The sequence below is a fragment of the Anabrus simplex genome, chromosome 3 (genome assembly GCF_040414725.1).
Source record: "Anabrus simplex isolate iqAnaSimp1 chromosome 3, ASM4041472v1, whole genome shotgun sequence".
NCBI classification, from domain to species: Eukaryota; Metazoa; Arthropoda; class Insecta; order Orthoptera; family Tettigoniidae; genus Anabrus; species Anabrus simplex.
Genome location: NC_090267.1, coordinates 112,240,049 through 112,267,538, shown reverse-complemented (window position 1 = coordinate 112,267,538; position 27,490 = coordinate 112,240,049). Strand labels below are relative to the sequence as shown.

Here is a 27,490-nt window from a genome sequence, read left to right as displayed (position 1 = left end):
CTTGGTGACAACATAATGGAGGCAGTCAGGACCAATGGCACAGCATTTGGAGCTGACACAAATGAAATTGAGTGTACTCTACACTATCTGACAGGAATTCATCAATTTCAAACACTGGGAAAAGTTTAACATCTTAATAAGCAACTTCATCAAGCTCTTACTGAAGATTAGTACGTTTACATGGGGATTGCGATAGATTTGAGTACACTTACCGTATTGAATACGGTCCCCGTTTACATGTAGTAGGCTATTTTGAGTATCGTACTGAATCTGCCAGAAGGCAACATCGACGTATACGAACGATGCAGAATTGTAGCAAAATCGATATCATCTCTTAGAATTTAAAAACGCCGATTGCAGTAGAAGCCCAGGAGGTAACTTTCAGTTTTGAAAGTAGGTGTGGTATTCCAAATGTAATTGGTGCAATAGACGAAACGCACATTCCAATTTTACCCCCAATAGAAGGTCGTCATGATTTTGTTAATCGCAAGGCCTGGCCGTCTTATAATATGATTGTAGTTGCTGATAATTTATACAGCAAAATATATTTATTGGCTTATTATATTTGTTGTTTCGATAGAATTTTGATGATGATTTCGTCAGCACAAACATGGAGTGTGTGCGCAGTCGTTTTCAATACGATCTCAGTACGATCCGCGTTTACACGGAACTCAATTTGAACCGAGTACGATACGATCCCAGATTTTACCGTATCGACCTTGAGACTCAATCCGAACTGAGCCCCGTTTACATGGCGTTTTCAATATGGGAAGTGTACTCAGATCGATCTGAATCCTGCTTGTAAATGTACTAGATGTCAAGATGCTTCAGGAAGTGTGTTCTTCTAAGCTCTCCCGGAACAGAAACGTTCTGGTTTTTTTTTTACATAATAGAGACGATGTTGTTGAGTCATCGGTCCACAGACTGGTTTGATGCAGCTCTCCATGCCACCCTATCTTGTGCTAATCTTAATTTCTTCGTAACTACTACATACATCTGCTCTAATCTGCTAATCATATCTTGGTCTACCCCAACCATTCTTACCACCTACAATTCCCACAAAAACTAACTAAACAAGTCCTGGGTGTCGTAAGATATGTCCTATCATTCTCTCACTTCTTCTCGTCAAATTTAGCCAAATCGATATCCTCTCATAAATTCGACTCAGTATCTCTTTATTTTTGATTCGATCTACCCACTTCGCCTTCAGCATTCTTCTGTAACATCACATTTCAAAAGCTTCTATTCTCTTTCTTTCTGAGCTAGTTGTTTATCGCCCATGTTTCACGTCCACACAATGTCACGCTCCGGACGAAAGTCTTCAAAAACATCTTTCTAATTCCTATATCAATGTTTAAAGAGAACAAATCCCTTTTCTTAAGGAAGGTCTTCCTTGCTTGTTCTAGTCTGCATGTCTGCACTGTATCCATACCAATTGATGAATTTTAATTCTTCTCAAGTAAACTGCAACTGAACACATTTTATATTCTGTCACAGTACGGCATGGATGGAATTTTGAATGAAATGTCCATTCTTCAAAATTTTTATTACCTCTGCCTAGTTTGAAACCCACGAACTTGGGAAACATGATGATCCAGCACTCGAAAACACGGAGAGCGAATCTGAGACAGTCGAGCTGCCAATCGGAAATGGGTCGTGATCGTAAGAGCATTTAGGAACATGCCACAGCACGGGGCAGCAGCAGGAAGCGCAAGTTACCGCAATAACGTGAGTAAGGTCGGAGAACGGCACGCGTGACAACAAGCCCCCAGGTAGATACGATGTCAGGTCGTAAATTTGTCCTTCCATTAACGTAACAGCATATAAACACAGAAAAGCACACCGGAAATGGAAAAGAGCCAGAGTTTTATACCTCACCGCTTAAAAGAAATGAATGAAAAATAAATTGCCACTGTTTGAATTACGTAGATGTAGATAGATCCATTCATTCATTCATTCATTCATTCTATTGTCGGACACTGTGGGAGGTGGAGGAAGGAAATGAAAAGGTGTCAAATTGTATTTTTAATTAACACGTTCGCGATGCAGTTCAATACTATTACAATTTTCCTCCTCTTTGTTGTGAAGACCGTCTTGCGCACTGTTGAGGTAGATATTCCTTTTAACGGAGATGACAGTATTTTCGATGCCTTGCGGCTACCATTTCGAGCACCACCGGTGGAAAAGGATGGTGTACAAGAAAACGTGGCATGTACCACCTGACACTAAAAGGATTCAAAAACTACGGAATGTTTTCTTTAAATGTTTGGCTATGTTCGGGATGAGTTTACTAAGCCCAATACTTCAAGAGGAGATAGCGGAGCAGAGAACTGTGGTACTGTTCCAGGACTTGCAAGACATTCGAAACTTAGAACGATGACACACACAAAAGCATCGGTTTTGGAGCAACCACGTTATCATTAACTAGCGTTACAAAGAAGTTAATACGCTAAAAGAGAACAAGTAATCACATAGGAGAACACTGAGTCAGTCCTTCCATCTTTTTTTTTTTTCAACAAGCACATTAATAATATATTAAGCAGTACTTACGGTAGAGAAACAAACAACACGCTGGGTTATTTCAACAGGATATAGTGACCACAAGGAAACCATGTAACAGTATTTACCACCTAAATGTTAGCAAGAAGTTCCAAGCGTCTATGTCATCACAGACAAAGACGATAATGATGATGGAATGCTATGCACAAGTAAGTTATGCCAATTCATGACAACGACCGAACATAAAAAGGGTTATTCATAAACCCACTTTACAAACGATGGAGCTAATTTTAATGGTACAATACGAACCAATTTCGCGGAATGAAACGGGTACAAAAGTACAATGTTCAAGGTAACAAAATGTCGTCCTTCTCCTAGATTTTTCCTACAGATTATCTAGTGGTGAGGGGAAGGTTATCTATCCAAGGAGTAAGATACTTCCATAAATGGAGGATCCAACCAAGGGCAACAAAAACCGAGGCATCTTCTTTCCATCCGAACAACAGGGTGATTGCCATTCACATAATGTACCATAATAATATAACATCATCTGACGACATTCTGGATCTCAACAGGAACTGGCTAAAATCCTGACATCCATTAATCAGTAATGCCCAAAGCTAAACAAAGAGCCATTTCGACACAAATGCCCAATAGAGAGAATAATGGAGCTTGAACACCAGCCCTCAGTCTATGTCCTATTTAAATAGAAACAGCCCTGACCCTTGTTATCTGATCTAACAAGGAAATCATAGCCTGCTCTTACCAGGATTCGGACCAGTCATTGCGTCCGTGCTGAATCCCTTTACAAATGTGGCAACATTCCATCTCCTCAGTACGAGAATGGTGCTCCCACACAGTATATTCAGCACATTGTCTCGGAATTCAAGAAAAGAGCAAATCAATGGGACTTCTCCGATTTTCTGTCGGCTACACATGCAGCCTTAGAGTGGATTATGGCATTAGATACGAGGCAATAAGCCTCCCTTGTCATTTGACACAGCAGACCTAAATATTTTGTACATATTAACCATGCATACTGTATTTATACCATAAGTAAGAACTCGGTTCACCTCAACGACATACGACCGAGCTCGATAGCTGCAGTCGCTTAAGTGTGGCCAGTATCCAGTAATCGGGAGATAGTGGGTTCGAGCCCCACTGTCGGCAGCCCTGAAGATGGCTTTCCGTGGTTTCCCATTTTCACACCAGGCAAATGTCGGGGCTGTACCTTAACTAAGGCCACGGCCGCTTCCTTCCAATTCCTAGGCCTTCCCTACCCCATCGTCGCCATAAGACATATCTGTGTCGGTGCAACGTAAAGCAAAAAAGCAACGACATACGTTAGTTTCCCCAGTCAGGAAGCTGAGAAGTTTAGAAACGAGATTCCAATTCTGGAGAGATGCACGACCCTGGACTTTACTCTGCCTACAACGGTATCAGGTTAATTCCTTGAGGCAAAGGCACCTGGGTAACGCTCTTGTTATTCTGATTCAGCGTAATATCGGAGGACCCTTGGCTCTACTAACAATATCTACAGTCACTTAAATCTACAAGCTTGATTTTTAAAGATAGCTGGGCATTGGGACTACTCCGCTTAGAGTCGAGGTTACAGATAGAGGGTCCTTCGTGACTTGTACGGAGACTGATTCGCTTTCTGGCTTTATCCATTGGTTGCCATGCCTGCTGCTTTCAGGAGAAGAACAGTGGGATTTTATTTTATTTTATTTTATTTATTTATTTATTTAATGCCTTTGTACGAGGCGAAGTTTGGGCTCACAGATCTCTCTTACACAACCACAACTCTATATTGTACATAGTGACATAATCTGAAAGTTTTTTTTTTTTTTTTTTTTTTTGCTAGGGGCTTTACGTCGCACCGACACAGATAGGTCTTATGGCGACGATGGGATAGGAAAGGCCTAGGAGTTGGAAGGAAGCGGCCGTGGCCTTAATTAAGGTACAGCCCCAGCATTTGCCTGGTGTGAAAATGGGAAACCACGGAAAACCATCTTCAGGGCTGCCGATAGTGGGATTCGAACCTACTATCTCCCGGATGCAAGCTCACAGCCGCGCGCCTCTACGCGCACGGCCAACTCGCCCGGTAATCTGAAAGTTATCATTACATAAGAATGTATACATTATTCACAAACTATCTGAAGTAATGGAATAGAATAGTATAATAGTGATTTTGTTAATGATTAATGTTCTCTATCTACATTTCAATCCAATGATACCTCTACATCACACTTGCTCCCATTCACTCCTAACAACTATACAAGCTGTTCACGTATTTAAGAGGAAATCTAGGTAACCGCTTAAATTAGGCTACGGAAGTGCTATTTCGTTACTGACGGAGAGAATTTCACAGCCTTCCCCCAGCCCTGGAAGGAGCGTCTGTATACTGATGAGTGATTAAAGGGTATCATAAGGGTAGAAGTCAACCTGGTGTTATGCCCATGGATAGAGGAGAGAAACTTAAAATTTGAGGATAGGTATTCATTCAGGCGTAGATTCGTTCAGCAGTCGAAATATTAGTGTCGCAGTGTGCAGGTTTCTTAGCTTGTCAATGTTCAGCCAGGATAGCTTCTCATAATAAGGAGTTCAAAGAAAATATACGCGAGTGTCTTCACCTCCGCGAACATTAATCGAAGGGGAAATGTTTCTTTGACCATCTGAAAGTGTACAGTCGAACCTCGATATCTCGAATCTCCATTACTCGAATTTCCAGTACATCGAAATAATTTCAATTTTCCTACCACCTGTTCTATTCTACACGTGTATTTATTTCTCTGTTACTCGAAATTCGATTACACGAATTTCTCCATTTCTCGAAGCATACGTTTACTCCATAGACGCTGACAATATTCTGTAACTCGAATTTTGTACAACATTAACTGTGCAATACGGCATTTAAGTGAGGTCTGTGTGTTAACTGTTCTACAGCATATCTTATCTGTCCACCCCTGATGGGTTGACCACAGGCAGTTGGAGCTGTATGAACCCTCTCCTGGGTAATCATTAGACCAGGCGTTAAGAGCACTGACTATTCTTAGAGCTAACTTACAGAGTCATTCGAATGTTTTACAGCAATAACTGTTGTTGAAAACTATGTGGAAGAAAAGAAGCGTGAGAGTGAAAATTATGTTCCTCTACCGGCAGGGTCAGCCAACTGCGTGTACGTGTGATGTCAGGTAACACGTCACACACTCTTCTCGGGCAGCGAAACGAAGTACTTAGTACTGTAACTGAGAAGTGAAGGCTAGAGGGGCTAGGGGAAACAACGTCATGCATAGGGGGAGGCCGAAGGGCTGCAGGTAGTACAATGCGGTATGTGTAGTACATATTTCTCTCCACATATTTTATTGTAACGTAACTTTGTTATGAAGTAGCATAAGAGTTATTGAATTCTTCTCCACACTGTGTGCGCGGACAAGCTGGTAGCTTTGAACTCTTCAATGATATTTGGACAAAACTCCTCACCTGCTAGGATTAAACATTCCTTTACGAATTCACTATCACTGAACGGTTTAAGTTTCTTTGCAATTAAATGTGAAATTTTATAACTCAGTCGAACTGCTGACTCACTGATCGAATGCTCGACAGGCTTATTTAATTTACCTTTTAGTTCTGTAGTTACATGTACCCTTTCCTCGCCTTGATACTGACCATAATCTGTAGCGTGACACAAACTGTAGTGGCGTTGTAAATTATATCATTGTACATACTGTAGCTCTTTTCTACAAACTAAACATTTAGTTGTAGTATTCCTATCATTTTCAACAAATAAATATAGATCTTCCCATAAAGATAAAAAGATCAGAGGCGTAGATAGCTTGTCGCACCGTGATGTGCCCGGTTCGTCCATATTTATGTACTGTACTGTACTAACACCACTACTACGTACGGCACTGCACATGTTTATTACAAAGCGAGGCTGTCTCTTCGTCTCACTCTACGCCAGCGGCTCTCTACCTACTGCGCTCTTACGTCACATGGGCTCTACGACGTCACACGGGCTCGCTTACATCACACGCTAGCCAGTTGGCTGACCCTGCTCTACCGTATGTATTCTGTCTCCAAAGACTTGTTAAATAAAGTGCTGTAATTAAAATGTCAAGATGCTACGAGTTTGTTATTATATGGTATATAACACTTATGACAGTATCAAGTCGTAGTTATACGTGATTCGATTACGTGCAATCCTCATAGGCGGGAATTTTCTATATCTCGAAATTTCGATGACTCGAAATAAAATTTAGTACGTTTACATGGGGATTGAGATCGGTTTGAGTACACTTACCGTATTGAATACGATCCCCGTTTACATGCAGTATTTGAGTATCGTATTGAATCCGCCAGGCAACATCGACGTATACAGACGATGCAGAATTGCAGTAAAATCGATATCACCTCTTAGAATTTAAAAATGCCAAATGAAGTAGAAGCCCAGGAGATAACTTTCAGTTTTGTAGGTGTGGTATTCCAAATGTAATTGGTGCAACAGGTACAACGCACATTCCAATTTTACCCCCAAGAGAAGTTTATCGTGATGTTTTTAATCGCCAGGGCTGGCCGTCTTATAATATGATTGCAGTTGCTGATCATTTATACAGGTAAATATATTTACTGGCTTATTATATTTGTTATTTCGACAGAACTTTAATGATGATTATTTTGTCAGAACAAACATGGAGTGTGTGCGCAGTCGTTTTCAATACGATCTCAGTACGATCCGGTTTACATGGAACTCAATTCGAACCGATTACGATACGATCCCAGATTTTACCGTATCGACCTTGAGACTCAATCCGAACTGAATCCCCGTTTACATGGCGTTTTCAATATGGGAAGTGTACTCAGATCGATCTGAATCCTGGATGTAAACGTTCTGATTCAGCTCCCGAGGTGATTCTAGACATCAAGGTTCGACTGTATATGTTTTAATTTTCCTGAAATATGTGTATTGTCCTGAAGAAATTATCCGTTGTGATATATCGAAAGCTCCAGAATTGATCTAGAGAGAATCTAGAGCTCGAGTTGTATTTATTTTGACTATTTAGCAAATAACTACAAAATTGAATAAGTAATGATAACAATGAAATGAAAATCCACAACCTGTTTCCAGTCATTCGACCAGGTCAGGAATGGAATGAATGAAGCCCCCCATTTAGCGGCAAGGATTGGAGGTATTGGAGAGTGTTACTGGAATTAAAGATGACAAGGCAAACCGGAGAACCCGGAGAAAAACCTGTCCCGCCTCCACTTTGTCCAGCACAAATCTCACATGGAGTGACCGGGATTTGAACCACCGAACCCAGCGGTGAGAGGCCAGTGCGCTGCCACCTGAGCCACGGAGGCTACAAGTAATGATAATAAAAGTACAAAAATATTTTAAATTCTAAAAATTCTATATGAAAATAGTGTATTGAGAAAGCGCATGTTAAGATATGATGAAAAGTTAGCATGTAAGAGCTAAGAACGTCAAAAGTCAGATTTCGTAGCTGATAGCTTTGCAGGGAGTAGACTTCCTATGTTACACCCCTCAAATGAACCATTATCGAACAATGGATTATTTTCCTCCGGTTTAATCTCCCACTACCGAAAACTAATATCTTCTAGAGCACGCCCCGAGACCAATAACTAACTGCACGGTATGTAATACGTTCTGAAAACTCAATCTCCTTGACAAAACGGGGCAAAGAAAAGAACGAGCTTAATCTAGTCATCATTTAAAGTTTCTTCGTAAGTTCAAGTTCAGTTCCTTAGTCTGCTATGATGTTCATTGTTTAAAGACCAAAATACTAACTCAACGAGGAAAAGTTTGAGTTCCGACCTTCGTCAACAAAGAGGGAAACGGAAAAGGGGAGAAAAAGTCGCAGGGTTTCAATGAGGACTGAAAAGCACCGTGTTAACATCGTGTCAGAACTTGAAAAACTGTAGAACTATTGACTTCAGTTCTTTAGCCCTAATGATTACAATAGCGCACCGAGCACAGCGGACTTGACCGAGTTAGCGCATGCTCTCTGCATCGGACTTGGTCTGTATTGTCTGTGCCCAATTCGTCCTTTATTTGTTGCTGCTTTTGGTGGCATTGGCATATGTATATCTTTATGGGAGCCATGTTTTCCATGCAACACACAATTTTGATTAATTTGTCGAAAATGTTAAAAGCTTTTTAACAAAATTGCTTTTTCCTAATGAAAGTGTGTCCTGAGACTTTTAATTTAAGTTCTCATTTGTTTTCTCATGTTTTCAATTTTAGAAGTTATAGCGCTTTCTATTTTTGTGTAGGACGCTATTTATTCCGTCGGTGTAGGATGTAAACAAATTGAGCTATAAGCTATTGAAATTACCCCTGATTCCGTAACGCTGCTCAAGTGGATGTGTGGGGGGAGGGGAGGGGAGGAAAGGGGGGGGGGGGGAGGAGGAGGGATACACGCTTTTAATGAAGTTAACACGTCAAAAACAACCCAGCTTGTAATTTGCCTGGTGTGAAAATGGGAAACAACGGAAAACCATCTTCAGGGCTGCCGACAGTGGGGTTGTTGAGAACAAACGGGCTACGACTAACCTGTCCCAGTTAAGTCGGCATGATCAAAGAGAGGACTCTGGTGCACGCCAAGTGCAGATTCATTGGTATCCGTTGGTCGCCACGCATCTTTCACAAGTTGATCCTTTGGAGGACAAGGCACTCACTCATCAAGACTGTGGGAAGATCTCAGATTACTACCTTTCCATTGTTGCTCATATTCTTCTTCTTTCTCCGCCTTTCCCACACCCTGTTGTTGCAGTATGGACTTGGATGTATTTCCAGCACCAACCTATGTGCTTTTTTTTTTCCTATTGGCTTTACGTCGCACCGACACAGATATGTCTTATGGCGACGATGCGACAGGAAAGAGCTAGGACTGAGAAGGAAGCGGCCGTGGCCTTAATTAAGGTACAGCCCCAGCATTTGGCTGGTGTGAAAATGGGAAACCACGGAAAACCATCCTCACGGCTGCCGACAGTGGGGTTCGAACCTACTATCTCCCGAATACTGGATACTGGCGGCACTTAAGCGACTGCAGCTATCGAGCTCGGTCCAACCTATGTGGAGGGATATAACCACTATTGTGTGTTTCTGTAGTGGTTGGTGATGTGGTATGTTATAATTATATGTATGCTATAATTATACGACGAGGTGTGTACTGAAACAAAAACAAACGCCTAATCCCCGAGCTAGAAGAATTAACCAGACATCTGCTAAAATCCCCAGCCGGGCCGGGAATCGAACCCAGGGTATTCTGAACCAGCTGGCCATTGAGCCAACGAGCTTTCTCTGCTATCTCCATGTTTAGACAAACCTCCAGTTAGGTCTATCAATTGCATAAACATTTACGGGTTCAATTTTACTCGACATTCTCGTTGTTTTCTACGGGTGTTGCCCTACACAAATAATTATCACTGCTTTTCTGTTCTCATTGAGTTTCGCCTCTTTCAGCACTGAGCTCTCAGTGACGCTGCCAGATTCTGTAAAATTTCGGAAGAACTTCCGATTTTTTAAAACATTCCACAAAATACGAAATTAGATGGAAATCTTCCGACTTTTTCCATCCTCACTTTATAGACACAAGCTACTAGGCAGAAATATTTTACCCAGCTGCAGCTGTATTTAACTTCTCTTCGTCAGCTATCAGTTTTAAGAGAGTTTGAGGTGCGAGAATGAGTTGTATAACACTTGAATGGTACCAGTCTCTTGCATAAGACCATTCTGATATGACAGCTGACTGAACTGGGATGTCAATACATGAGCTATCACATAATTCCTAGGGGGCAATCGAAGAGTAAAATTCTGCTAGATTTTCGAACTTGGTAGGCCCTATGCTATTTCTGTGTGTAAATACGGCTACGATGGCAAGGGGAAAGAGGAAGAGGAGGAGGCGATGACATAGATGTTACCCCTTCTTAAACATCAATATTATAATCGTCATCATCAGAGAAAGGAGAATCCTCAGATGAGTGCTGATTGAATTATCGCCCAATGTTAATTGTACGATTGTATCCTCAGTAAAAATAAATAAATAAAAAAATAAATAAAAAAATTGACATTTCTAAACATCTTCCGAAATAGTATTTTTTGATCTGGGAACACTAGTCCGTAGAAAACTGTTCCACTGTTTCTCGAGATTAAGAAGGCGGACAGTAGCAATGTTTGCACGTTCATCAACGTTCAAAGGCTTCTCAATATGGCTTACGACAGATGTAGCTTCTATATGAGGAATTCTGACTTACAAGGAAAGGGAGGGTGTTTCTACTTCACTAGCTAACCTTGATCTGTCTTCCCTAACGGACATAATACGCTTGTTCCCGCCCACCTTGGGCTTCTACTCGCTTAGCGCCATCAAGATTTTTCTTAGCTTCTTGGCTCTATGCCCTCAGTCACTTCATCTCCACGGCTGGAGGATTTCCTTGATCCCAATAACATGGGTGGAACCTCTGCTGCATTCTCAACATGAATGGGCGAGTACTTTCAATAAATTGACACTCTAAGCAATACTAAATTGTTATTATTTATTATTATTATTATTATTATTATTATTATTATTATTATTATTATTTCTGGCCTTTTCCCAATTACTTGGGATCGGTATTTATGAGAATTAAGCCCAGTTTTACGACTGAATGCCTTTCCTGACGCCAACCCTAAGTAGAGGGATCCATACAGTGTCGCGTGTCTCTCCGGTAGTTTTTAGTAGCGAGATGTGTCGTGTATAAATGAAGATGCGTGTTAATAGGAACCAAACACCGAGGCTCCAAGCTAAAGGAATTAACCCGAGGCGACTAAAATCTCCACCCCGGCCGAGAATTGAATCCGGGGCTATTTTAACCTAAGGTCTCTACGCTAACTACTATGCAGCCAAGGAGCTGAATAAATTATTATTATTATTATTATTATTATTATTATTATTATTATTATTATTATTATTATTATTATTATTATTATTATGTATTTGTTTAATGCACCTTCATATGTCATACATTTTAAGAGAGTGTGCGTGTCAGAATTTTCTCCCGCAGAACTTCAAGGTGCCGGAATCCAACGACGCGAAGCTGTCCCATTTTTAAACATCCTCAAATGACACTGACCTCAGCTGGGATCGAACGCAGGAACAGAAGGACAACGCTTTACAGACTACGTCATTGAGCTCGATTACATTAATAACGTTCCAAACACTGTTTGTAAAAACTCGCCGAAAGGAAATAAACCCCAAACCCCATGGCACTACAGCCCTTGAAAGGCCTTGGCCTACCAAGCGACCGCTGCTCTGCCCGAAGGCCTGCAGATTACGAGGGGTCGTGTGGTCAGCACGACGAATCCTTTCGGCCGTTATTCTTGGCTTTCTAGACCGGGGCCGCTATCTCACCGTCAGATAGCTCCTCAATTCTAATCACATAGGCTGAGTGGACCTTGAACCTGCCCTCAGGTCCAGGTAAAAATCCCTGACCTGGCCGGGAATCGAACCCGGGGCATCCGGGTAAGTGGCAGGCACGCTACCCCTACACCACGGGGCCGGCTGCCGAAAAGAAATACTGAAGTAAATTTGAACGTTAGTTTCCTAGTCACATATCACATACCAGACCCCCTGTCAATCTTGAATCTCTGACAGGAGCACGGAGAATGGAAGGTAATAGCGCTAACCGTTCCAATACGGAGGTGGACCCGACGGTCAGCTAAAATTTAAATTCATTTCCTCGGTTCCGACTTTTTCTTTTTTGTCATAACAACCACAAACGTTCACCACGCAAGTTTTCGAATGGACCATACTTACATACAGTATTACGAAAGATTACGGAGCTGGAAGTCGAAGCCATACCATAGTTCGCAGGAAGGAAACATTTCATATGAAAATAACACTAGTCAGCAGTCTACAAAATGATATTTACAAACCACGAATCAACCAATAGTCGAGAGGATCACAGAACGCTTAAGTGGCCATCAGTCGAGATCACTTGTATATACTAAAAATGCTTACGGGGCACCAGATGTTTCCGAACCGAATTACTAGCTGAGGAAGGACGTTTCCAAATGACTGAATGCGCTCCAATTAGATACCGTTAATAATAATAATAATAATAATAATAATAATAATAATAATAATTGTACGACTTCACTACCGTATTGCAGACAGTTTTAACGCCGTTTAGGCTGCATGCGTGTCATTTTCGACGTTCTGTTTTCTCCATCGGACGGCAGAGAAACCGCAACTCTTTTGGGCGACCTATGGCTTATTTTTAATGATTTAATTCGGGTAAACACTCCATGTGCCACCAGAGATAATTTACATGCAGAGTTCGTACAACATGGAATGCCGAATGCACTTCTTTCCAACCTTCAAAATCAGACAACTTTTATCGGGTCTGAACCCGCGATCTTGGCATCCGGAGGCCGAGAATCTACCACTGATTCAATAACTGATTTAATAACTTACTTAGATGATTTACTTAAAAATGTTCAGAATCAGATGTAACTATTCTCAAGGATGAACCAAAATGGTACATTTTTAATGAACGGGTTACACAAGAAAAAAACAAAATATTTAAAAATAAAATGTATTTTTTCTTAAAATCTATAAAGTTGTACTTGTTAATCTCATGGTGGTTCTTCTTTAAGAAATAAATCTCTGTTCTCAATAGGAGTTTAATGATAATGTTATTTGTTTTACGTCCCACTAACTACTCTTTAAGGTCTTCGGAGACGCCGAGGTGCCGGAATTTAGTCCCGCAGGAGTTCTTTTACGTGCCAGTAAATCTACCGACACGGGGCTGTCGTATTTGAGCACCTTCAAATACCACCGGACTGAGCCAGGATCGAACCTGCCAAGTTGGGGTTAGAAGGCCAGCGCCTTAACCGTCTGAGCCACTCAGCCCGGCAATAGGAGTTTAAAAAATTGCACCTATTTGCTTTATTTTCACGGAGAGACTAGTTTGATTTTTGGTTTGGGAACAACATATTGAAAACTCACTAATAACCAATTGCATTATACAAAAACATTATTTTCGACTCCGCAAGAACCCTTAAATGATAATGTACATATGAGACAAATTTCACGAAAATCCTAATGGTTGCAGACATATTGAACATGATCTGAAATGCACGTCCGCTAAGAAAACTTAAAATACACAAAATCGGTTTCATTTGAACCTAAGAAAAACCCTCAGGGCTTTCTGAACAACCTCAGACTATAATCTATAGGATAGCACAAGTTCAATGGCCGGACTTCAAGTTGCTTCCCGCTTCCAGGGCAGAAAATGACTGTAGTGGTAACTTAAGAGCCACTTTACGAGAACTGCCTAGTAAACAGAGCAAGGCTCACATCTGTCCTGCTCTCATTTCCACTAGATCATGAGTCAGCTGACATTCTCTTTCCATCCTACGCAAAACGGCTAATTCTGAACTGGGTCGCTCAATTTAAATTTTAAAGGTGTCGGTAAACAAACATCTCTATTCATGAACACAACCTTCATCGAAAATAGGAAGTTAAGGCTATCAAGTAGGTTTTTTCCTACAACTCTGTGCTAGTTCCCAAATATTGACGTTCTTCTTAAAGGCTCATAAACTTACCCAATGGTAGCTGGGAAGAATCGTCTTTAAAATTATCTTGCTAACATTAGACCACCACACGGGAGACCGAAAATGAATCATAAGAGACCTTCAAATTATGAAGTGAGAAAGGAAACCGAAAATCTAATAAAAATGTTAAACTTGGAAATATTAGCGAAAGGTTGAAATGAAATATCTGAACTACGGCGTTAATGGCATTACTCAACTAAGGTTTGATCTCCATTGGCATAAGGTTGTTGTTTTTTTTTTTTTTTTTTTTTTTTTTTTGCCATCCTGACAATCTCAGGTCATCTGAGAGAGCTATAAAATCGGAAGTGGCGGCGGTTTTTTTAAGCCCTTCTAGACGAAAATTAAACATGTATAGTACACAGTGTTTTCCTTAGTCTACTTTCTGCTATTGTTGCAATCAAACAGGAGATATTTAAAACTCAAGAGACAGCTATTATTCAAACGAAGCTAGTAAAAACGTGTCCTATTTTCAGTAAAGTTAAAATTAAATAAAAATATGCACGATGATACTATGTTTCTCTCCATTACAAAACCATTTGAAACATATATAAAGCAAAGTCATCTCCATACAGGCCATGAAGGCCCCGGGAGGTCTGAAAGGTAAATGCTTCCACTATCCGTAACCTATGCCTTTGCAGGCAGGACCTAGTGTTTACAGTGCACTGTGTCTTCTGGTATAGGATAGAGCAATTTTGTTACTTTCATAGATCTGTCTCTGTCTTATCCTTGTCTTTGACAATATGAAAGTGACTGAGGTATGAGCGATGCTAGTAATGCCAATCCTTATGCAGCCAGTGCCTGCTATGAATGGTGTGAAAATGTTGCTCATAGAGTCGGTTGGTGTATGCATTTCAGTGGGCTTGGCAGACTGATATGTAATAGCAACTCTGGCTCGGTGAGGAAAGCAACGGGAAACTACCTCACTCCTCATTTCCCTAGTACGCCTCTTCAGTGATGCCCAGGCCATCTATGACAGCTGATGACAGAGCTGTTGAGGATCCCACCAGCGGCATCGCTGACGGACTGAACATACATACATACATACATACATACATACATACATACATACATACATACATACATACATACATACATACATACATACATACATACATACATACATACATACATACATACATCCGTAACCTCGGCACTTGGTGGGATAGGGTGGTTAGCCCTACGCCCGATCGCCTTTGCCCCCGGGAATTAACCTGGTACTCGTTCTTGGTGTAGGCTGAGAGAACCTCAGGACCACATGCAACTCCGAGAGTGGAAATCTCGTTTCTTAAATTTGTCGACTTCCGGACGGGGAATCGATCCCTCGTCCTTCCGGGTGAAAGCATATAATATAGCGTATTGTAAATCATAAGATTTAAATGGTCCGCCTCTGTGGTGTAGTGGTTAGTGTGATTAGCTGCCACCCCCGGAGGCCCGGGTTCGATTCCCGGCTCTGCCACGAAATTTGAAAAGTGGTACGAGGGCTGGAACGGGGTCCACTCAGCCTCAGGAGGTCAACTGAGTAGAGGTGGGTTCGATTCCCACCTCAGCCATCCTAGAAGTGGTTTTCTGTGGTTGTCCACAGGCCGCTCCTTTCCCTCTTCCTTGTCTATCCGTTCCAATCTTCTCATCCCCCCGCAACGCCCCTGTTCAGCATAGTAGGTGAGGCCGCCTGGGCGAGGTACTGGTCATATTCCCCAGTTGTATCCCCCAACCCAATGTCTCTCGCTCTAGGACACTGCCCTTGAGGCGGTAGATGTGGGATCGCTCGCTGAGTCCGAGGAAGAAACCAGCCCTGGAGGGTAAGCAGATTAAGGAAGATTTGAATGTATCTTACCCCAAAGTGGGTTCTATTGTTCTTTAGAACGTCATCAATGCTACAGACCAAAATTGTTTAACACCAAACTTCGTAATTTTAGGAAGACAAATTAAAAGTTTCACTTTGAATATTAAAACATCACCCGTAAGACAAGTTTCAGTTTTCAACGTAATAACACTCACTTTTCGTGCAATCTGAACCAGAGGGACGTACCACATTACTGACCAGGATTCGAAACCCTGCTACCTTAGGCTATCACGCCCTCCCACAACCTTTATTTCGGACGTCCGAAAAACCAGTGAGTTGTAGACAAGGCCGTTGTGTACCGGGTGCTCCGTAAGTCAGATCGTGCGTGGGTGCGATACTGTTACAGGGCGCGGTCCTGTCGTGCCTTGCTTGACCTTAACATGCTTCGTCTTGCCTTACAGCGGTCTTGCGCGACTCTAACAATAGTGTCTTGTTTGTTGTCGTGACAGAGGACACGACTGGTATCTCTCCCTCCAGTTTCTACAGATCTTGTGGAGCGAGGACATGCACAGAATATTTAGATACTGACTGTTGTCTTAAGGGAGCTAAGCAGCAGGGTTACAAGACCATCGTAACATAACAAAAACGAAAAGAATAACAGGTTTGACTCCCCTATTTTGATTTGCTAGTGGTTTAACGTCGCACTAATATCCAGCTCTTTTGAATGGTCAGCGATGAGCCCCGTGTTCGATTCCTGGCCGGGCCAAGGATTTTATCCGCGCCTGGTTAATTCCTCTGTACATTCCACTACCTATCACCAAAAAATACGCAATGGTAAATACACCCCTCCACATAAATATGGCCTCAGGAAGAGCATCCGGTCATAAAAGTGGGCTTAGTCCGTATGTCATGCTCACCGCAGGTACTGTAATAGACAAAAGGCCAAGAAGAAGAAGTAGAAGAAGAAGAAGAAGAAGAAGAAAATGTAACGTGGAAGTAACACATTAGAGGAGGGGGCAAGGATTGGGATGGAAGCGGCCATGGCCTTGCCTGAGCCTTTGCCTGGTGTGAAAATGGGAAATAATGAAAAACCTTTTTCAAGGCTGTCGATGATGGAATTCGAACTCACCATATCCTGAATTCAAGCTCACAGCTGTGCGACCCGAACCACGTAGCCAACTCACTCGGCTTCTTCGCTAAATAAGGGTATCCATTAAAGACAAAGAAGGGACATGAAAGGTATGAAAATAAAGACTCCCTAGATCTCGCTATCATATTACCGTCAGGGTCAGAAGTGGACAGAGTTGACTAAGAAAGGTCAGATAAAAATTAGTAGGCTGACACAAGTAAGGGAAGCAATGTCAGACTCAGCAATGTCAGACTCAGCAATGACAGACTCAGCTAGGGAAACTCTGGTCGCAATTACATAGACTTACCTCACAAGATGCGAGACCAAGGATTATTTGCTAACTGGGCTGGAATTGAAACCTGCATGCACAAAATGCAGACTCGAATAATGTACGTTTGTCGAATTCTCAGCCCGACGGCTCGTTGGGTCCCCAATAGTTCCACCATCAGCTGTCGTAGAGGACCGAGGTGTCACTCAAGAAATGTATTGGGAAAATGAGAAGCAAGATAATTTCCCGCTGTTTTCCTCATCGAGCCAAAATGTCATATTACATTTCAGTCTGACAAGCCCACTAAAATGACTACGACAAGGCAAGGTTGCACTGGGAATAGTGGTACTGGCATCACTCATACCTCAGTCACTTTAAAATCGTCAAACTCTAAGGTGAGACTGAGATCTGAGAAAGTAACAAATTTATTCCAGCCCACACTACAACATTAGATCTCACCAGAAACTGATATTTAAATAAACGATATTCGTCACTTTGCAGCCTGGCGGTACTTTTAAGATTAGATTTTTCAAAATAGACTAATAATATTCAAAACGCAAGTACTATAAATTTCAGAATGAAATATACTGAAAATACTAATCAATAATCTACCGTAAATTCTTTGATTTTGAATCTGAATACTTTTTTTTTTTTGCTAGGGGTTTTACGTCGCACCGACACAGATAGGTCTTATGGCGACGATGGGATAGGAAAGGCCTAGGAGTTGGAAGGAAGCGGCCGTGGCCTTAATTAAGGTACAGCCCCAGAATTTGCCTGGTGTGAAAATGGGAAACCACGGAAAACCATTTTCAGGGCTGCCGATAGTGGGATTCGAACCTACTATCTCCCGGATGCAAGCTCACAGCTGCGCGCCTCTACGCGCACGGCCAACTCGCCCGGTGCATCTGAATACGAATGAATGGTATTGAATTATGCGTTTATAAATACTGAAATTGGGTGTAGGTTATGTTGTGGTAAAATCTTGCCCAAAAACAAAGTCCGAGAATATTTGCAACTCAGTTTAAAAAATGAATGCAAAACTGAGAACGAGCGACAGGAGGGTATCTGGACAATTTTTTGAACATGAGCAAATATATATTAAAAATCCCATAATGGTGAAACATGGAGATTTTAAACATCTTATATTTTAAGAAACCAAAGGATTCACAGACTTCCTTTTTTACTGAAGCAGTGGTGCCAAAGACAAAGGAGGACCTTGACAGAAACTGTGTATAATAATGAAGAAGAATGCGGAAACACTGGGCAAATGTGAAAGATAGTAGGAGGAAGCAGCTGAAACAGCGTGGTCCATAGAAGACCGAACGAGAATAATAATAATAATAATATTTTTATTACTGGTTTTACGTTCCACTAAATAATTTTGACGGTTTTCAGAGATACCGCGATGTCGAAAGTTTTACGTGTCGGTAAATCTACCGACACAAGGCTAGCGGACTTGAGCACGTTCAAATACCAGCTGACTGAACCGAGATTGAATCTGTCACGTTGGGCTCTACCGTCTGAGCCAACGAAAATAATCTCAAAAAATGGTTCATTTTTGGTACTACGTAGGCTACACCGGCACTATCTAAGTAGAGCCTATATTAGTTCGTGAATCTCGCCTTAAGGTCTAATTATAGTGTTTTAAGCCCCGTCTACGGAGTAGAACTGCATTGTGCCATAAATAAATAAATAAATAAATAAATAAATAGACTGGTATAACAAAAGTGAAGTGACTGATTTAGTATCGATATCTACTTCTCTTTTACAATTTCTCCTCGTAGTGAAATTCTTAAAGTGGTTTAAAAAGCTCTTCTAATCCTGACAACCTGAATTGGACCAGGAAAAATGATGGCAATACCGACAACTAATTATTACAAATATTACCGTCCTTATTTTTGTTTCCTACAATGTTCTATATTGACAAAAGCACACACAAAATCACACTGTCACAGACTTCGATAAATCTAACACCGCTCACCGGTTGTCAGAATAGTTCCCTTTGAAGTACGATGTAAAAGTGTTCCTGTACAAGGCGACTAGCTGGGTGCAGGACACAGAGAATAGCCGGAAGTCCCTGACAACAGCACTGACTTAATTCCCCCCACTTTCCTCCCACTCTACAATGGGCCAACTTCCAGAGCCGCTGCTCGAATTAGGAATTGGCTTGTTCGACTCTTGTGCCCTGTCAGAGAGAGGGTCACTTGGCAACAACACCAAGGTGCCAACATGCATCACGTATATCTTGATTTCGCGGCTAATTTCACCGACGTGTGGCGTGGCTCTGCTCGAGTAATTTGGCGGACACTGTTAAATCATTCGACGAACTTGACCTTCATCATTCACCTCAACCAACACATGCAATTATTTCTCCTAGTCTGGCCATGTCTGACGGACGATATGTACAACACACGGATGGGACACATCATCCTTTTATTGACACAGAATATATCTCTCCCGGCTGTCCCTATAGGAAAATGCACGTTACGATTTAAATATTTAAAATGTTAATCACTTCGTCGCTATACGTTGCACGCATGCACTGCGCGCATCGTTTCTTTCGTCAGTGCATGCTCTTTCATTTGAGACCACTCTCCTGTGACGTCATCTGGCCTTGACAGCGTACAAACGAGCTCTCGTTGCGCTAGGCCACTGTTCTTGGTGTTAAACAACTCGGATGGATCTTCTGTGTCGATTGAAATTTAAATCAAAATCGTGCAATACCGCGTTCACGAAATATCGCAACAACCAGATCAGAGCTGGCGGAAAAAGTGGTAAAAATTCTAGATGAGCCGCAAAATGGATAACAAATACCTCCGAAACTTTCGAAAATGACAAGGAGAGAATAGGGAGGCTGGCGGTGATTCCAGAAAGCCACCCACGACTGCAGCAGAGCGGAAACGAGCTGAACGGGAGAGAGTTGAAGTCCGGTGCATGGAAACACAGCCGAATATTCCTTGAGCTCACGAACTGCGTGGTGCGTATTGAAGCGAAGGGAACTATGCAATAATAATGTTATTCGCTGTATGTCCCACTAACTACTTTTACCGTTTTGGGAGACGCCAAGGTGCCAGAATTCAGTCCCGCAGGAGTTCTTTTACGTGCCAGTAAATCTACCGACACGAGGCTGACATATTTGAGCATCTTCAAATATTACCGGACTGAGTCAGGATCGAACCGTTGGGGTCAGAAGGTCAGCGCCTCAACCGTCTGAGTCACACACAACACGTTGTCTCAGAACGAGCTCGAATATACTAGCTCGTTGGTTCAAAACAGCTGACGACTCCAACCACTTCCGTTCGCAGAGGAAATTAGCTCGTCACGTTTCAAACTAGTTACCAACCGCGCATGCGCATATGGAAGATAAATTGAACTATCACGCATTCGTTCTGCGAACAAAACTTATTTATAGTTTAGATGGTTATGGCCATTCTGAGCTCAGTCTGTCGAGCGGAACATTACCTAACTCTCCCGAGCAGATCTTATCCCCCTCACAACAACACACTTACCGCACTTTAAAGTCTACAAATATTTACTTTCCACAATGACGTCGCAGCCTTGAATCAAACGCTATCACTGACAGTGTTACTTCCTGTGCAAACAGATGTTAAATCAATTGCAAGAACAATGTAAATGATGTACGGTACACAAAGAGCGTGGTGATAGTTACACTGAAGAAAATGGAAATTGCAACACCCAGAAGGAGTGGTGCTACATTGCTGCAATTGAACATGCGGGAAGAGTGTTCGGTTGTGATTCGATTATTACAATTTCAGGTCCCTCTGACCGCAAATTTGGACAACAATACAGAATGTGCCCACCACGAGCTGCAATACATTGATGAATTCGTCGAGGCATGGAGTCAATAAGGCCCTGGATCGCTTCCTGAGGAATTGTGGCCCATGCTTGCTGCATTGCACGGGTCAGTTGTTCCAGAGTTGTGGGTGGCTAAGGACGGTTGGCCAGTTGTCGACCCATCATGTCCCACACATGTTCAATAGAACTGAGGTCCGGGGATCTGGCGGGCCATTCTAAGGTTGTGATGTCGTGGAGAACTTCTCTGGAGATGCGTGCAGTGTGAACCCGGGCATTGTCCTGCTGAAACATCCCATTAGCAATGTTCGCCGTCATAGGGACAACCACTGGATTGATTACCCTATCAACGTACTGTCGAGCAGTCATAGTGCCCCCAACAAGCACTAATTGTGATTTCACATTAAAGCCAACAGCTCCCCAAACCATAATGCTTGGTGTTGGCCCTGTGTGCCTCTCGACAATAAGATCTGGGCGGCCACTCTCCCAGGTACGTCGGCGCACACGATTCCGGCGATCACTGCGGGCAAGACAGAAGCGCGATTCATCACTAAAGATGACCCTATGCCATTCGTCGACCCACGTCGATCTTTCTCGACACCAGGCCAGCCGTACACGTCGCTGCTGTGGAGTCAATGGAACATCTTCTGCAGGGACACGGGCTCGTAAGCCAGCTGCGCGCAGGCGATTACCAACTGTTTGTTGTGTAACGTGGGGTGCCACAGCTGTTCGAATTTGCGCTGCTGTTGCATGGGGTTCCATCCGGGCCATCCGAATGATGCGGCGATCCTCTCTCACAGTTGTCTGTCGCGCTGGGCCTGTGCCAGGTCTACGAGTGTGAGTACCTGCATTTGACCACTGCTGCCATACACGTTGTACCGTAGATACCTGTCGGCCAACACGTGCAGCGACAGTCCTTAGCGATAATCCAGCCTCACACAGCCCAATAGGGATGTATAGAACTAGCACCGATAGAGCGCACTGCTGTTGTACTGGGTAAGCGCAATTCACTCTTCATTTGTCTTCTGTGTACTCATGCCGCTAAATATCCACGAATTGAAGTTGCTTAAATTGTTATTTTCGTGACTATGCCGAGCTATTGCAGTGTTTCTCTTTGAAAAAATCAGGGAAGCTCATTTTCGTTTCACCAGTTTCCACAAAATAAAGAAATGAGAAAGATATGGTTACATGCTATTAGAAGGAAACATTTCGGTGAGAAGAATCTGACCGAAAATATTAAAGTGTGTTCCCATTATTTTCAACCCGGTGACTTCACGAAAACTTTGTTGGGTAAGTGCGATTTACGAAGGGAAATAATTCCTATTTTCTACCTACAAACTGATTATGCATTTTGATAACAACCGCCGAATTTATGCGTTGGTATTTAAAGGTGAGAGATCAAGATTAAAACCGGGCGCTGTTCCATCGCTTTTTCCGTGGACCACGAACAGAACAAAGGCAAGGAAGAGGCCATACACCAGAAAATTGACGGAATACCACGATAAGCCTACAATATCGGAATATGCAGAAATCCAGAAATCACCTCCTTTGAAGTACGGGAAGAAGTCGTGAATATACCGGAAGAAGTGAATGTTACATTTTTGTGGCTCTCATTTTCAAAGACATCAGCACTCAAAAAATACTACAGGTAATTTCGTTGTTGAGCAAACAATGCGTAATCCTGATGCCATATTGCTTTATACAGGATTTGTAGACGTCCGACATTGTAATTTGGTGTTTGCTGTTCTGGGAGAAAAAAGATACAATTTACAGAATTCCCTCTTGAACTCATACTGTGTTTCTTCTTGACAGTTATGAAGCTAAGGACCAACAAATCTGACAAAGAACTAGGCCTTAACTTCGGAATCCATTATTTAATGTTTGAATCAATTTCATGTACTGCCAATTTAAAGAATTGAACATTTGGCCTGATAGAGAAAATGCCCTTGAAAACAGCCCCCTTGCTTTCAGACAAAAATACCCCTTGACTAGAGTTATAACTGGTGCAACTGAGATTATAATAGCAAAACTTGTTCCAAGGGCAAACATTCTACTTTCATAGGGCTAACTGGCCTCGACCGTTTGGTAGGGCGATGCTGAAAAGTTTATACATTTTGGCTGCATGTTTTTGAACACTGAATAATACCAGTTTGGGGGAAGTGCTCTAATGCGTAGCTTACAGCAGCAATGCGCTTATAACATGCCTTGGGGCCTGCTCCAGCAAAACGTTCACATACCTTCCTATAATGTCACCAGGTACTCCTAAAATAAGCTTCACATTATAGGTCTTATGTTTTGTGTACTCGGATTTCACAGCACTGCATTTTAGAATTTCACCCGACTGAAATTAACCTTTTATAAACAAAACAAACTTTTCACTGAAAAGTCTGTATCCAGCATAACACAATGATTTGTAGTTGGAAATAGGTACTCCATCTATTTCCGATTTTATAAATACGAAATAATCCATCAGATGGAAATTTGTGATAGTGATCTTCACCTTATGGCTGATGGTCAAATATTCAAAGGAACCGGCACTGGTAAACTCAAGAATATTCACATGCTTTTGGTGGTGGACAAAGGCTGTATCTGCAGTTTCATGTAAGCCGTCAACCTTAAAAGAAATACATGAATCGAAGTTTATAAGCAAGGGGAGCAAGTGCGTGTTTAAATATATATGTATGATTTAAATCTTGTGGCCGTACATATATTGATCAATGCGCAGTACTCAAAGGCATGCTGACTCCTATTCATTATTTGGATAATAAAGCGTGTTAGAATTTTCTAATTACCGCTGTACTAATTCTTCCTTTCTCCCGCTAGTTTTAGCGTTTCTGGTCCGTAGCTCATATTGCAGCTGTTAGGCTTAAACGCTGAAAATCGTCCGTAATATACTAGGGGATATACCTATACATTTAATTAATATAGTCTTGGAGTAAAATTAGAGAAGATACAATCGGCTTTAGCTCAGAAAACTCGGCCACATTCTGTACATTACTCGCAGCTGACAGGGAGAAACATGAGACGATCGCCTTGCGCTTACCCAGTAGTACATGAGCGCTATCTGGCGCGAACTTTCTCTGCCTACATCCCTATTATCCGAGCCCTCTCAAACGGCGACAGTTGTTGATAGCGTGCTCTTCTCTGTCGTCGAGGCATGTTTGACAGGGATCACTTCACTGCACAGACTGCAAGTCAACTACGCTACACCAGAGTCCGTATACTGGAGTTGATTCCTCCGCGACCTATCACGTGGGGAGACTTGTAGCAACAATCCAATGGGTCCGAAACTTTGATCGTTTACATACCTACATGGCGTCGTTCCATATCTTGAAAATCAACACAAACGACCAATGCCTTCATGGTGTTACAATTTCCATTTTCTTAAGTGTATTTATCGTCATACACGGTCTTCAGTGCTTATATGCCTCACAGTATCAGCCGTCGTTGCGGACTATCATAATAATTTCACCCTCGGTTCGAAGGCCAGGTTGCCAGGAATTAAAGATTTGTTTGGGAATCTGAACGCGGTGACAGTCTCGGAAACACTGCAGCGTCCCAGAAATGATGTTTGTGGCTCCCTTCCAATACATGTAAAATATGGATTTGAGGTAATTTGGATTTTTGTAATGTATGTATAGTACGTGCACCTTTTAGTGATAGATGGACACCCTAGTGCTGAATCGGTCGACCTCGGTTATCTTCGAGATTCGCATTGGCAACCTTTGAAACACAAACTATGAATCGCTTATGCATCGCTGTGCGACATCTGGCGTACACTTTACGTACTAGTAATGTTGTTAATTACACAGCAAAGCCAAACTGTAGAATTCATGCTAGGAACAAGATTCGCATCGAGAAATGTTGTATAATGTTATATAATGTGTGTATGACACAGTTGTTGGCTTAAGATAATAAAGCTTTAGAAAATTCATATCGATCAATCATATTATCGATTCAATTCAGATTTCATTTCCATTCAGTCGGCAGTATTACCGGAACCGGGAGAGCTCCCCCTTACTCCACACCCCGTACAAAGACATATCAATAAAAGGTGCGCGGACTGTATGTATGTATGTATGTATGTATGTATGTATGTATGTATGTATGTATGTATGTATGTATGTATGTATGATCATAACATAACATAACAAACATAACATAACATGGCGTCTCTGTCCAAACACTTAAAAACTTCGATTCATCTGTCCACAACACTTTCTTCCACTCTTCAGGAGCCCAGATTCTGTGATTCTTGGCCGCTATTCTTCCACAAAGACGTCTCTGAACAGTGTCGACAGAAATATCCTTGTCAGGTGTTCGGTGGAAGGAAAGATGCTTCCGAAGTGCATCATGTCCACTATAAAGCATGGTGGATGGCTTGTTACGGTATGGGACTGTTTCTCATGCAGTGGAGTTGGAAAACTTCATAGAATCACTGGAAAACTTGATAACATGGATACCATACCATATTAAGCAGGCACACACTTCCATCGCGAAGAAGGTTAATTGAGCGTGGATTTGTGTTGTAACAGGACAATGACCCGAAGCATACATCCAAATTATGTACAGATTATCTCCTCACAAAACAAAGATGACATGGCCATCACTGTCACCCGATCAGCCCATTGAACTCTTAAGGGAAGAACTAGATCGGAGAGTGCGGAAGGAATGACTCAATTCTGAAAATAGACTTTGGGATACCTTTCTCGAGTCCTGGGACAATTGAAACAGTTGTTTGTGAGGAACTCGTGCGGAGAATGCCTAGAATAGAAGAAAAGAACTGACAGCAGTGAAGGGAGGATTTTGAAAAGAAAGGCAGAAATACATTTTTGCCAACTATGCCTGCAAATATACAGTATGTTCTGTTTTTCATGAGAAAGAGTGAGGATCAGAGAACTTACAACTTCTAAAAATGTATTGAGTCTGCCAACTATTTTTACGTGATTTTCTTTAGATTCTCTAATAAATTAATTTCGTTCAAAAAATTTGACTGGCGGTGTATTTATTTATTTATTTATTTATTCATAGTACTCCGACCGAAGGCTGGTTGGATCCTCAACAGTTCCGCTATCAGCTGTCATAGATGACCGAGGCGTCACAGAAAAGGTCCACTAGGTAAATGAGAAGTGAGGTAGTTTTCCGTTGCGTTCCCCACCAAGTCTGCCAAGCCCACTGAAATGCATGCACCAACTGACTCTAAGGGCTACATTTTCATACCATTCATAGCAGGGACCGGCCGCATAAGAAATTGCATTACTAGCATTGCTCATATTTCAGTCACTTGACAAAGCCAAGGATGGATGAGGCTGAGACAGTTCAATGAAATGAAATGAAATGGCGTATGGCTTTTAGTGCCGGGAGTGTCCGACGACATGTTTGGCTCGCCAGGTGTAGGTCTTTTTATTTGACTCCCGTAGGTGACCTGCGCGTCGTGATGAGGATGAAATGATGATGAAGACGACACATATACCAAGCCCCCGTGCCAGCGAAATTAACCAATGATGGTTAAAATTCCCGACCCTGCCTGGAATCGAACCCGGGACCCCTGTGACCAAAGGCCAGCACGCTAACCATTCAGCCATGGAGCCGGACAGACAGGTCAATGAAAGTAACACATTTGTTTTAACCCATACCAGAAGACATAATGCACTGAAAACACTTATGTCCGCCAGCGGAAACAGGGTTACGCCATTGAAAAGAATGTACTGTACATATTCTACATTGATCACAGGGACTGACTTCTTTCCAAACCGAGCAAGTAGCCGCGCGGTTTAAATCACCTAGGTATCAGCTAACATTCGGGTGATAGTGGGTTCGAACCCCAATGTCGACAACTCTGAAGTTGTTTTTCCGTGGTTTCCCATGTTCACACCGAGCAAATGTCGGGGATGTACCTCAATTAAAGCCACGGTCTCTTCCCTCACACACCTAGCCTATTCCTATCCCATCGTCGCCGTAAGACCTATCTGTGTCGGTACGACGTAAAGCAAATTGTAACCGGGTGAGCTGGCCGTGCAGTTAGGGGCGCGCGGCTGTGAACTTGCATCCGGGAGATAGTGGGTTCGAATCCCACTGTCGGCAGCCCTGAAGATGGCTCTCCGTGTTTTCCCATTTCACACCAGGCAAATGCTGGAGCTGTACTTTAATTAAGGCCACGGCCGCTTCCTTGCCACTCCTAGGCCTTTCCTATCCCATCGTCGCCATAAGACATATCTGTATCGGTGCGACGTAAAGCCACTAGAAAATTGTAAACAAAAGTAATAAAAAAAGCGTCCCTTTAGCAATTCACTTGAAAAAATCGAAGGCCTGGCAAACTTTTCATGGTTGCTAACTTAAGCTTACAGGCTGCAATGGTGGTGTTCATTTTATCTCCGTTAA

The 27,490-nt window shown here is 42.2% G+C and overlaps 1 protein-coding gene across 8 annotated transcripts in view; it reads right to left on the bottom strand.

Annotated features, from left to right (window-relative positions):
• Nucleotides 1-27,490, bottom strand: part of smash (smallish) — a 321,926-nt gene that overhangs the window by 136,737 nt on the left and 157,699 nt on the right. The window contains exon 1 of one of the 8 annotated variants that reach the window (XM_067142674.2): nucleotides 19,278-19,393. The exons of the other annotated variants lie outside the window; for them this stretch is intronic. The gene's annotated coding sequence lies outside the window, so the exon portion shown is untranslated. Of the gene's footprint in view, nucleotides 1-19,277; nucleotides 19,394-27,490 lie in introns of those variants that run through there. 8 annotated transcript variants of the gene reach the window in all.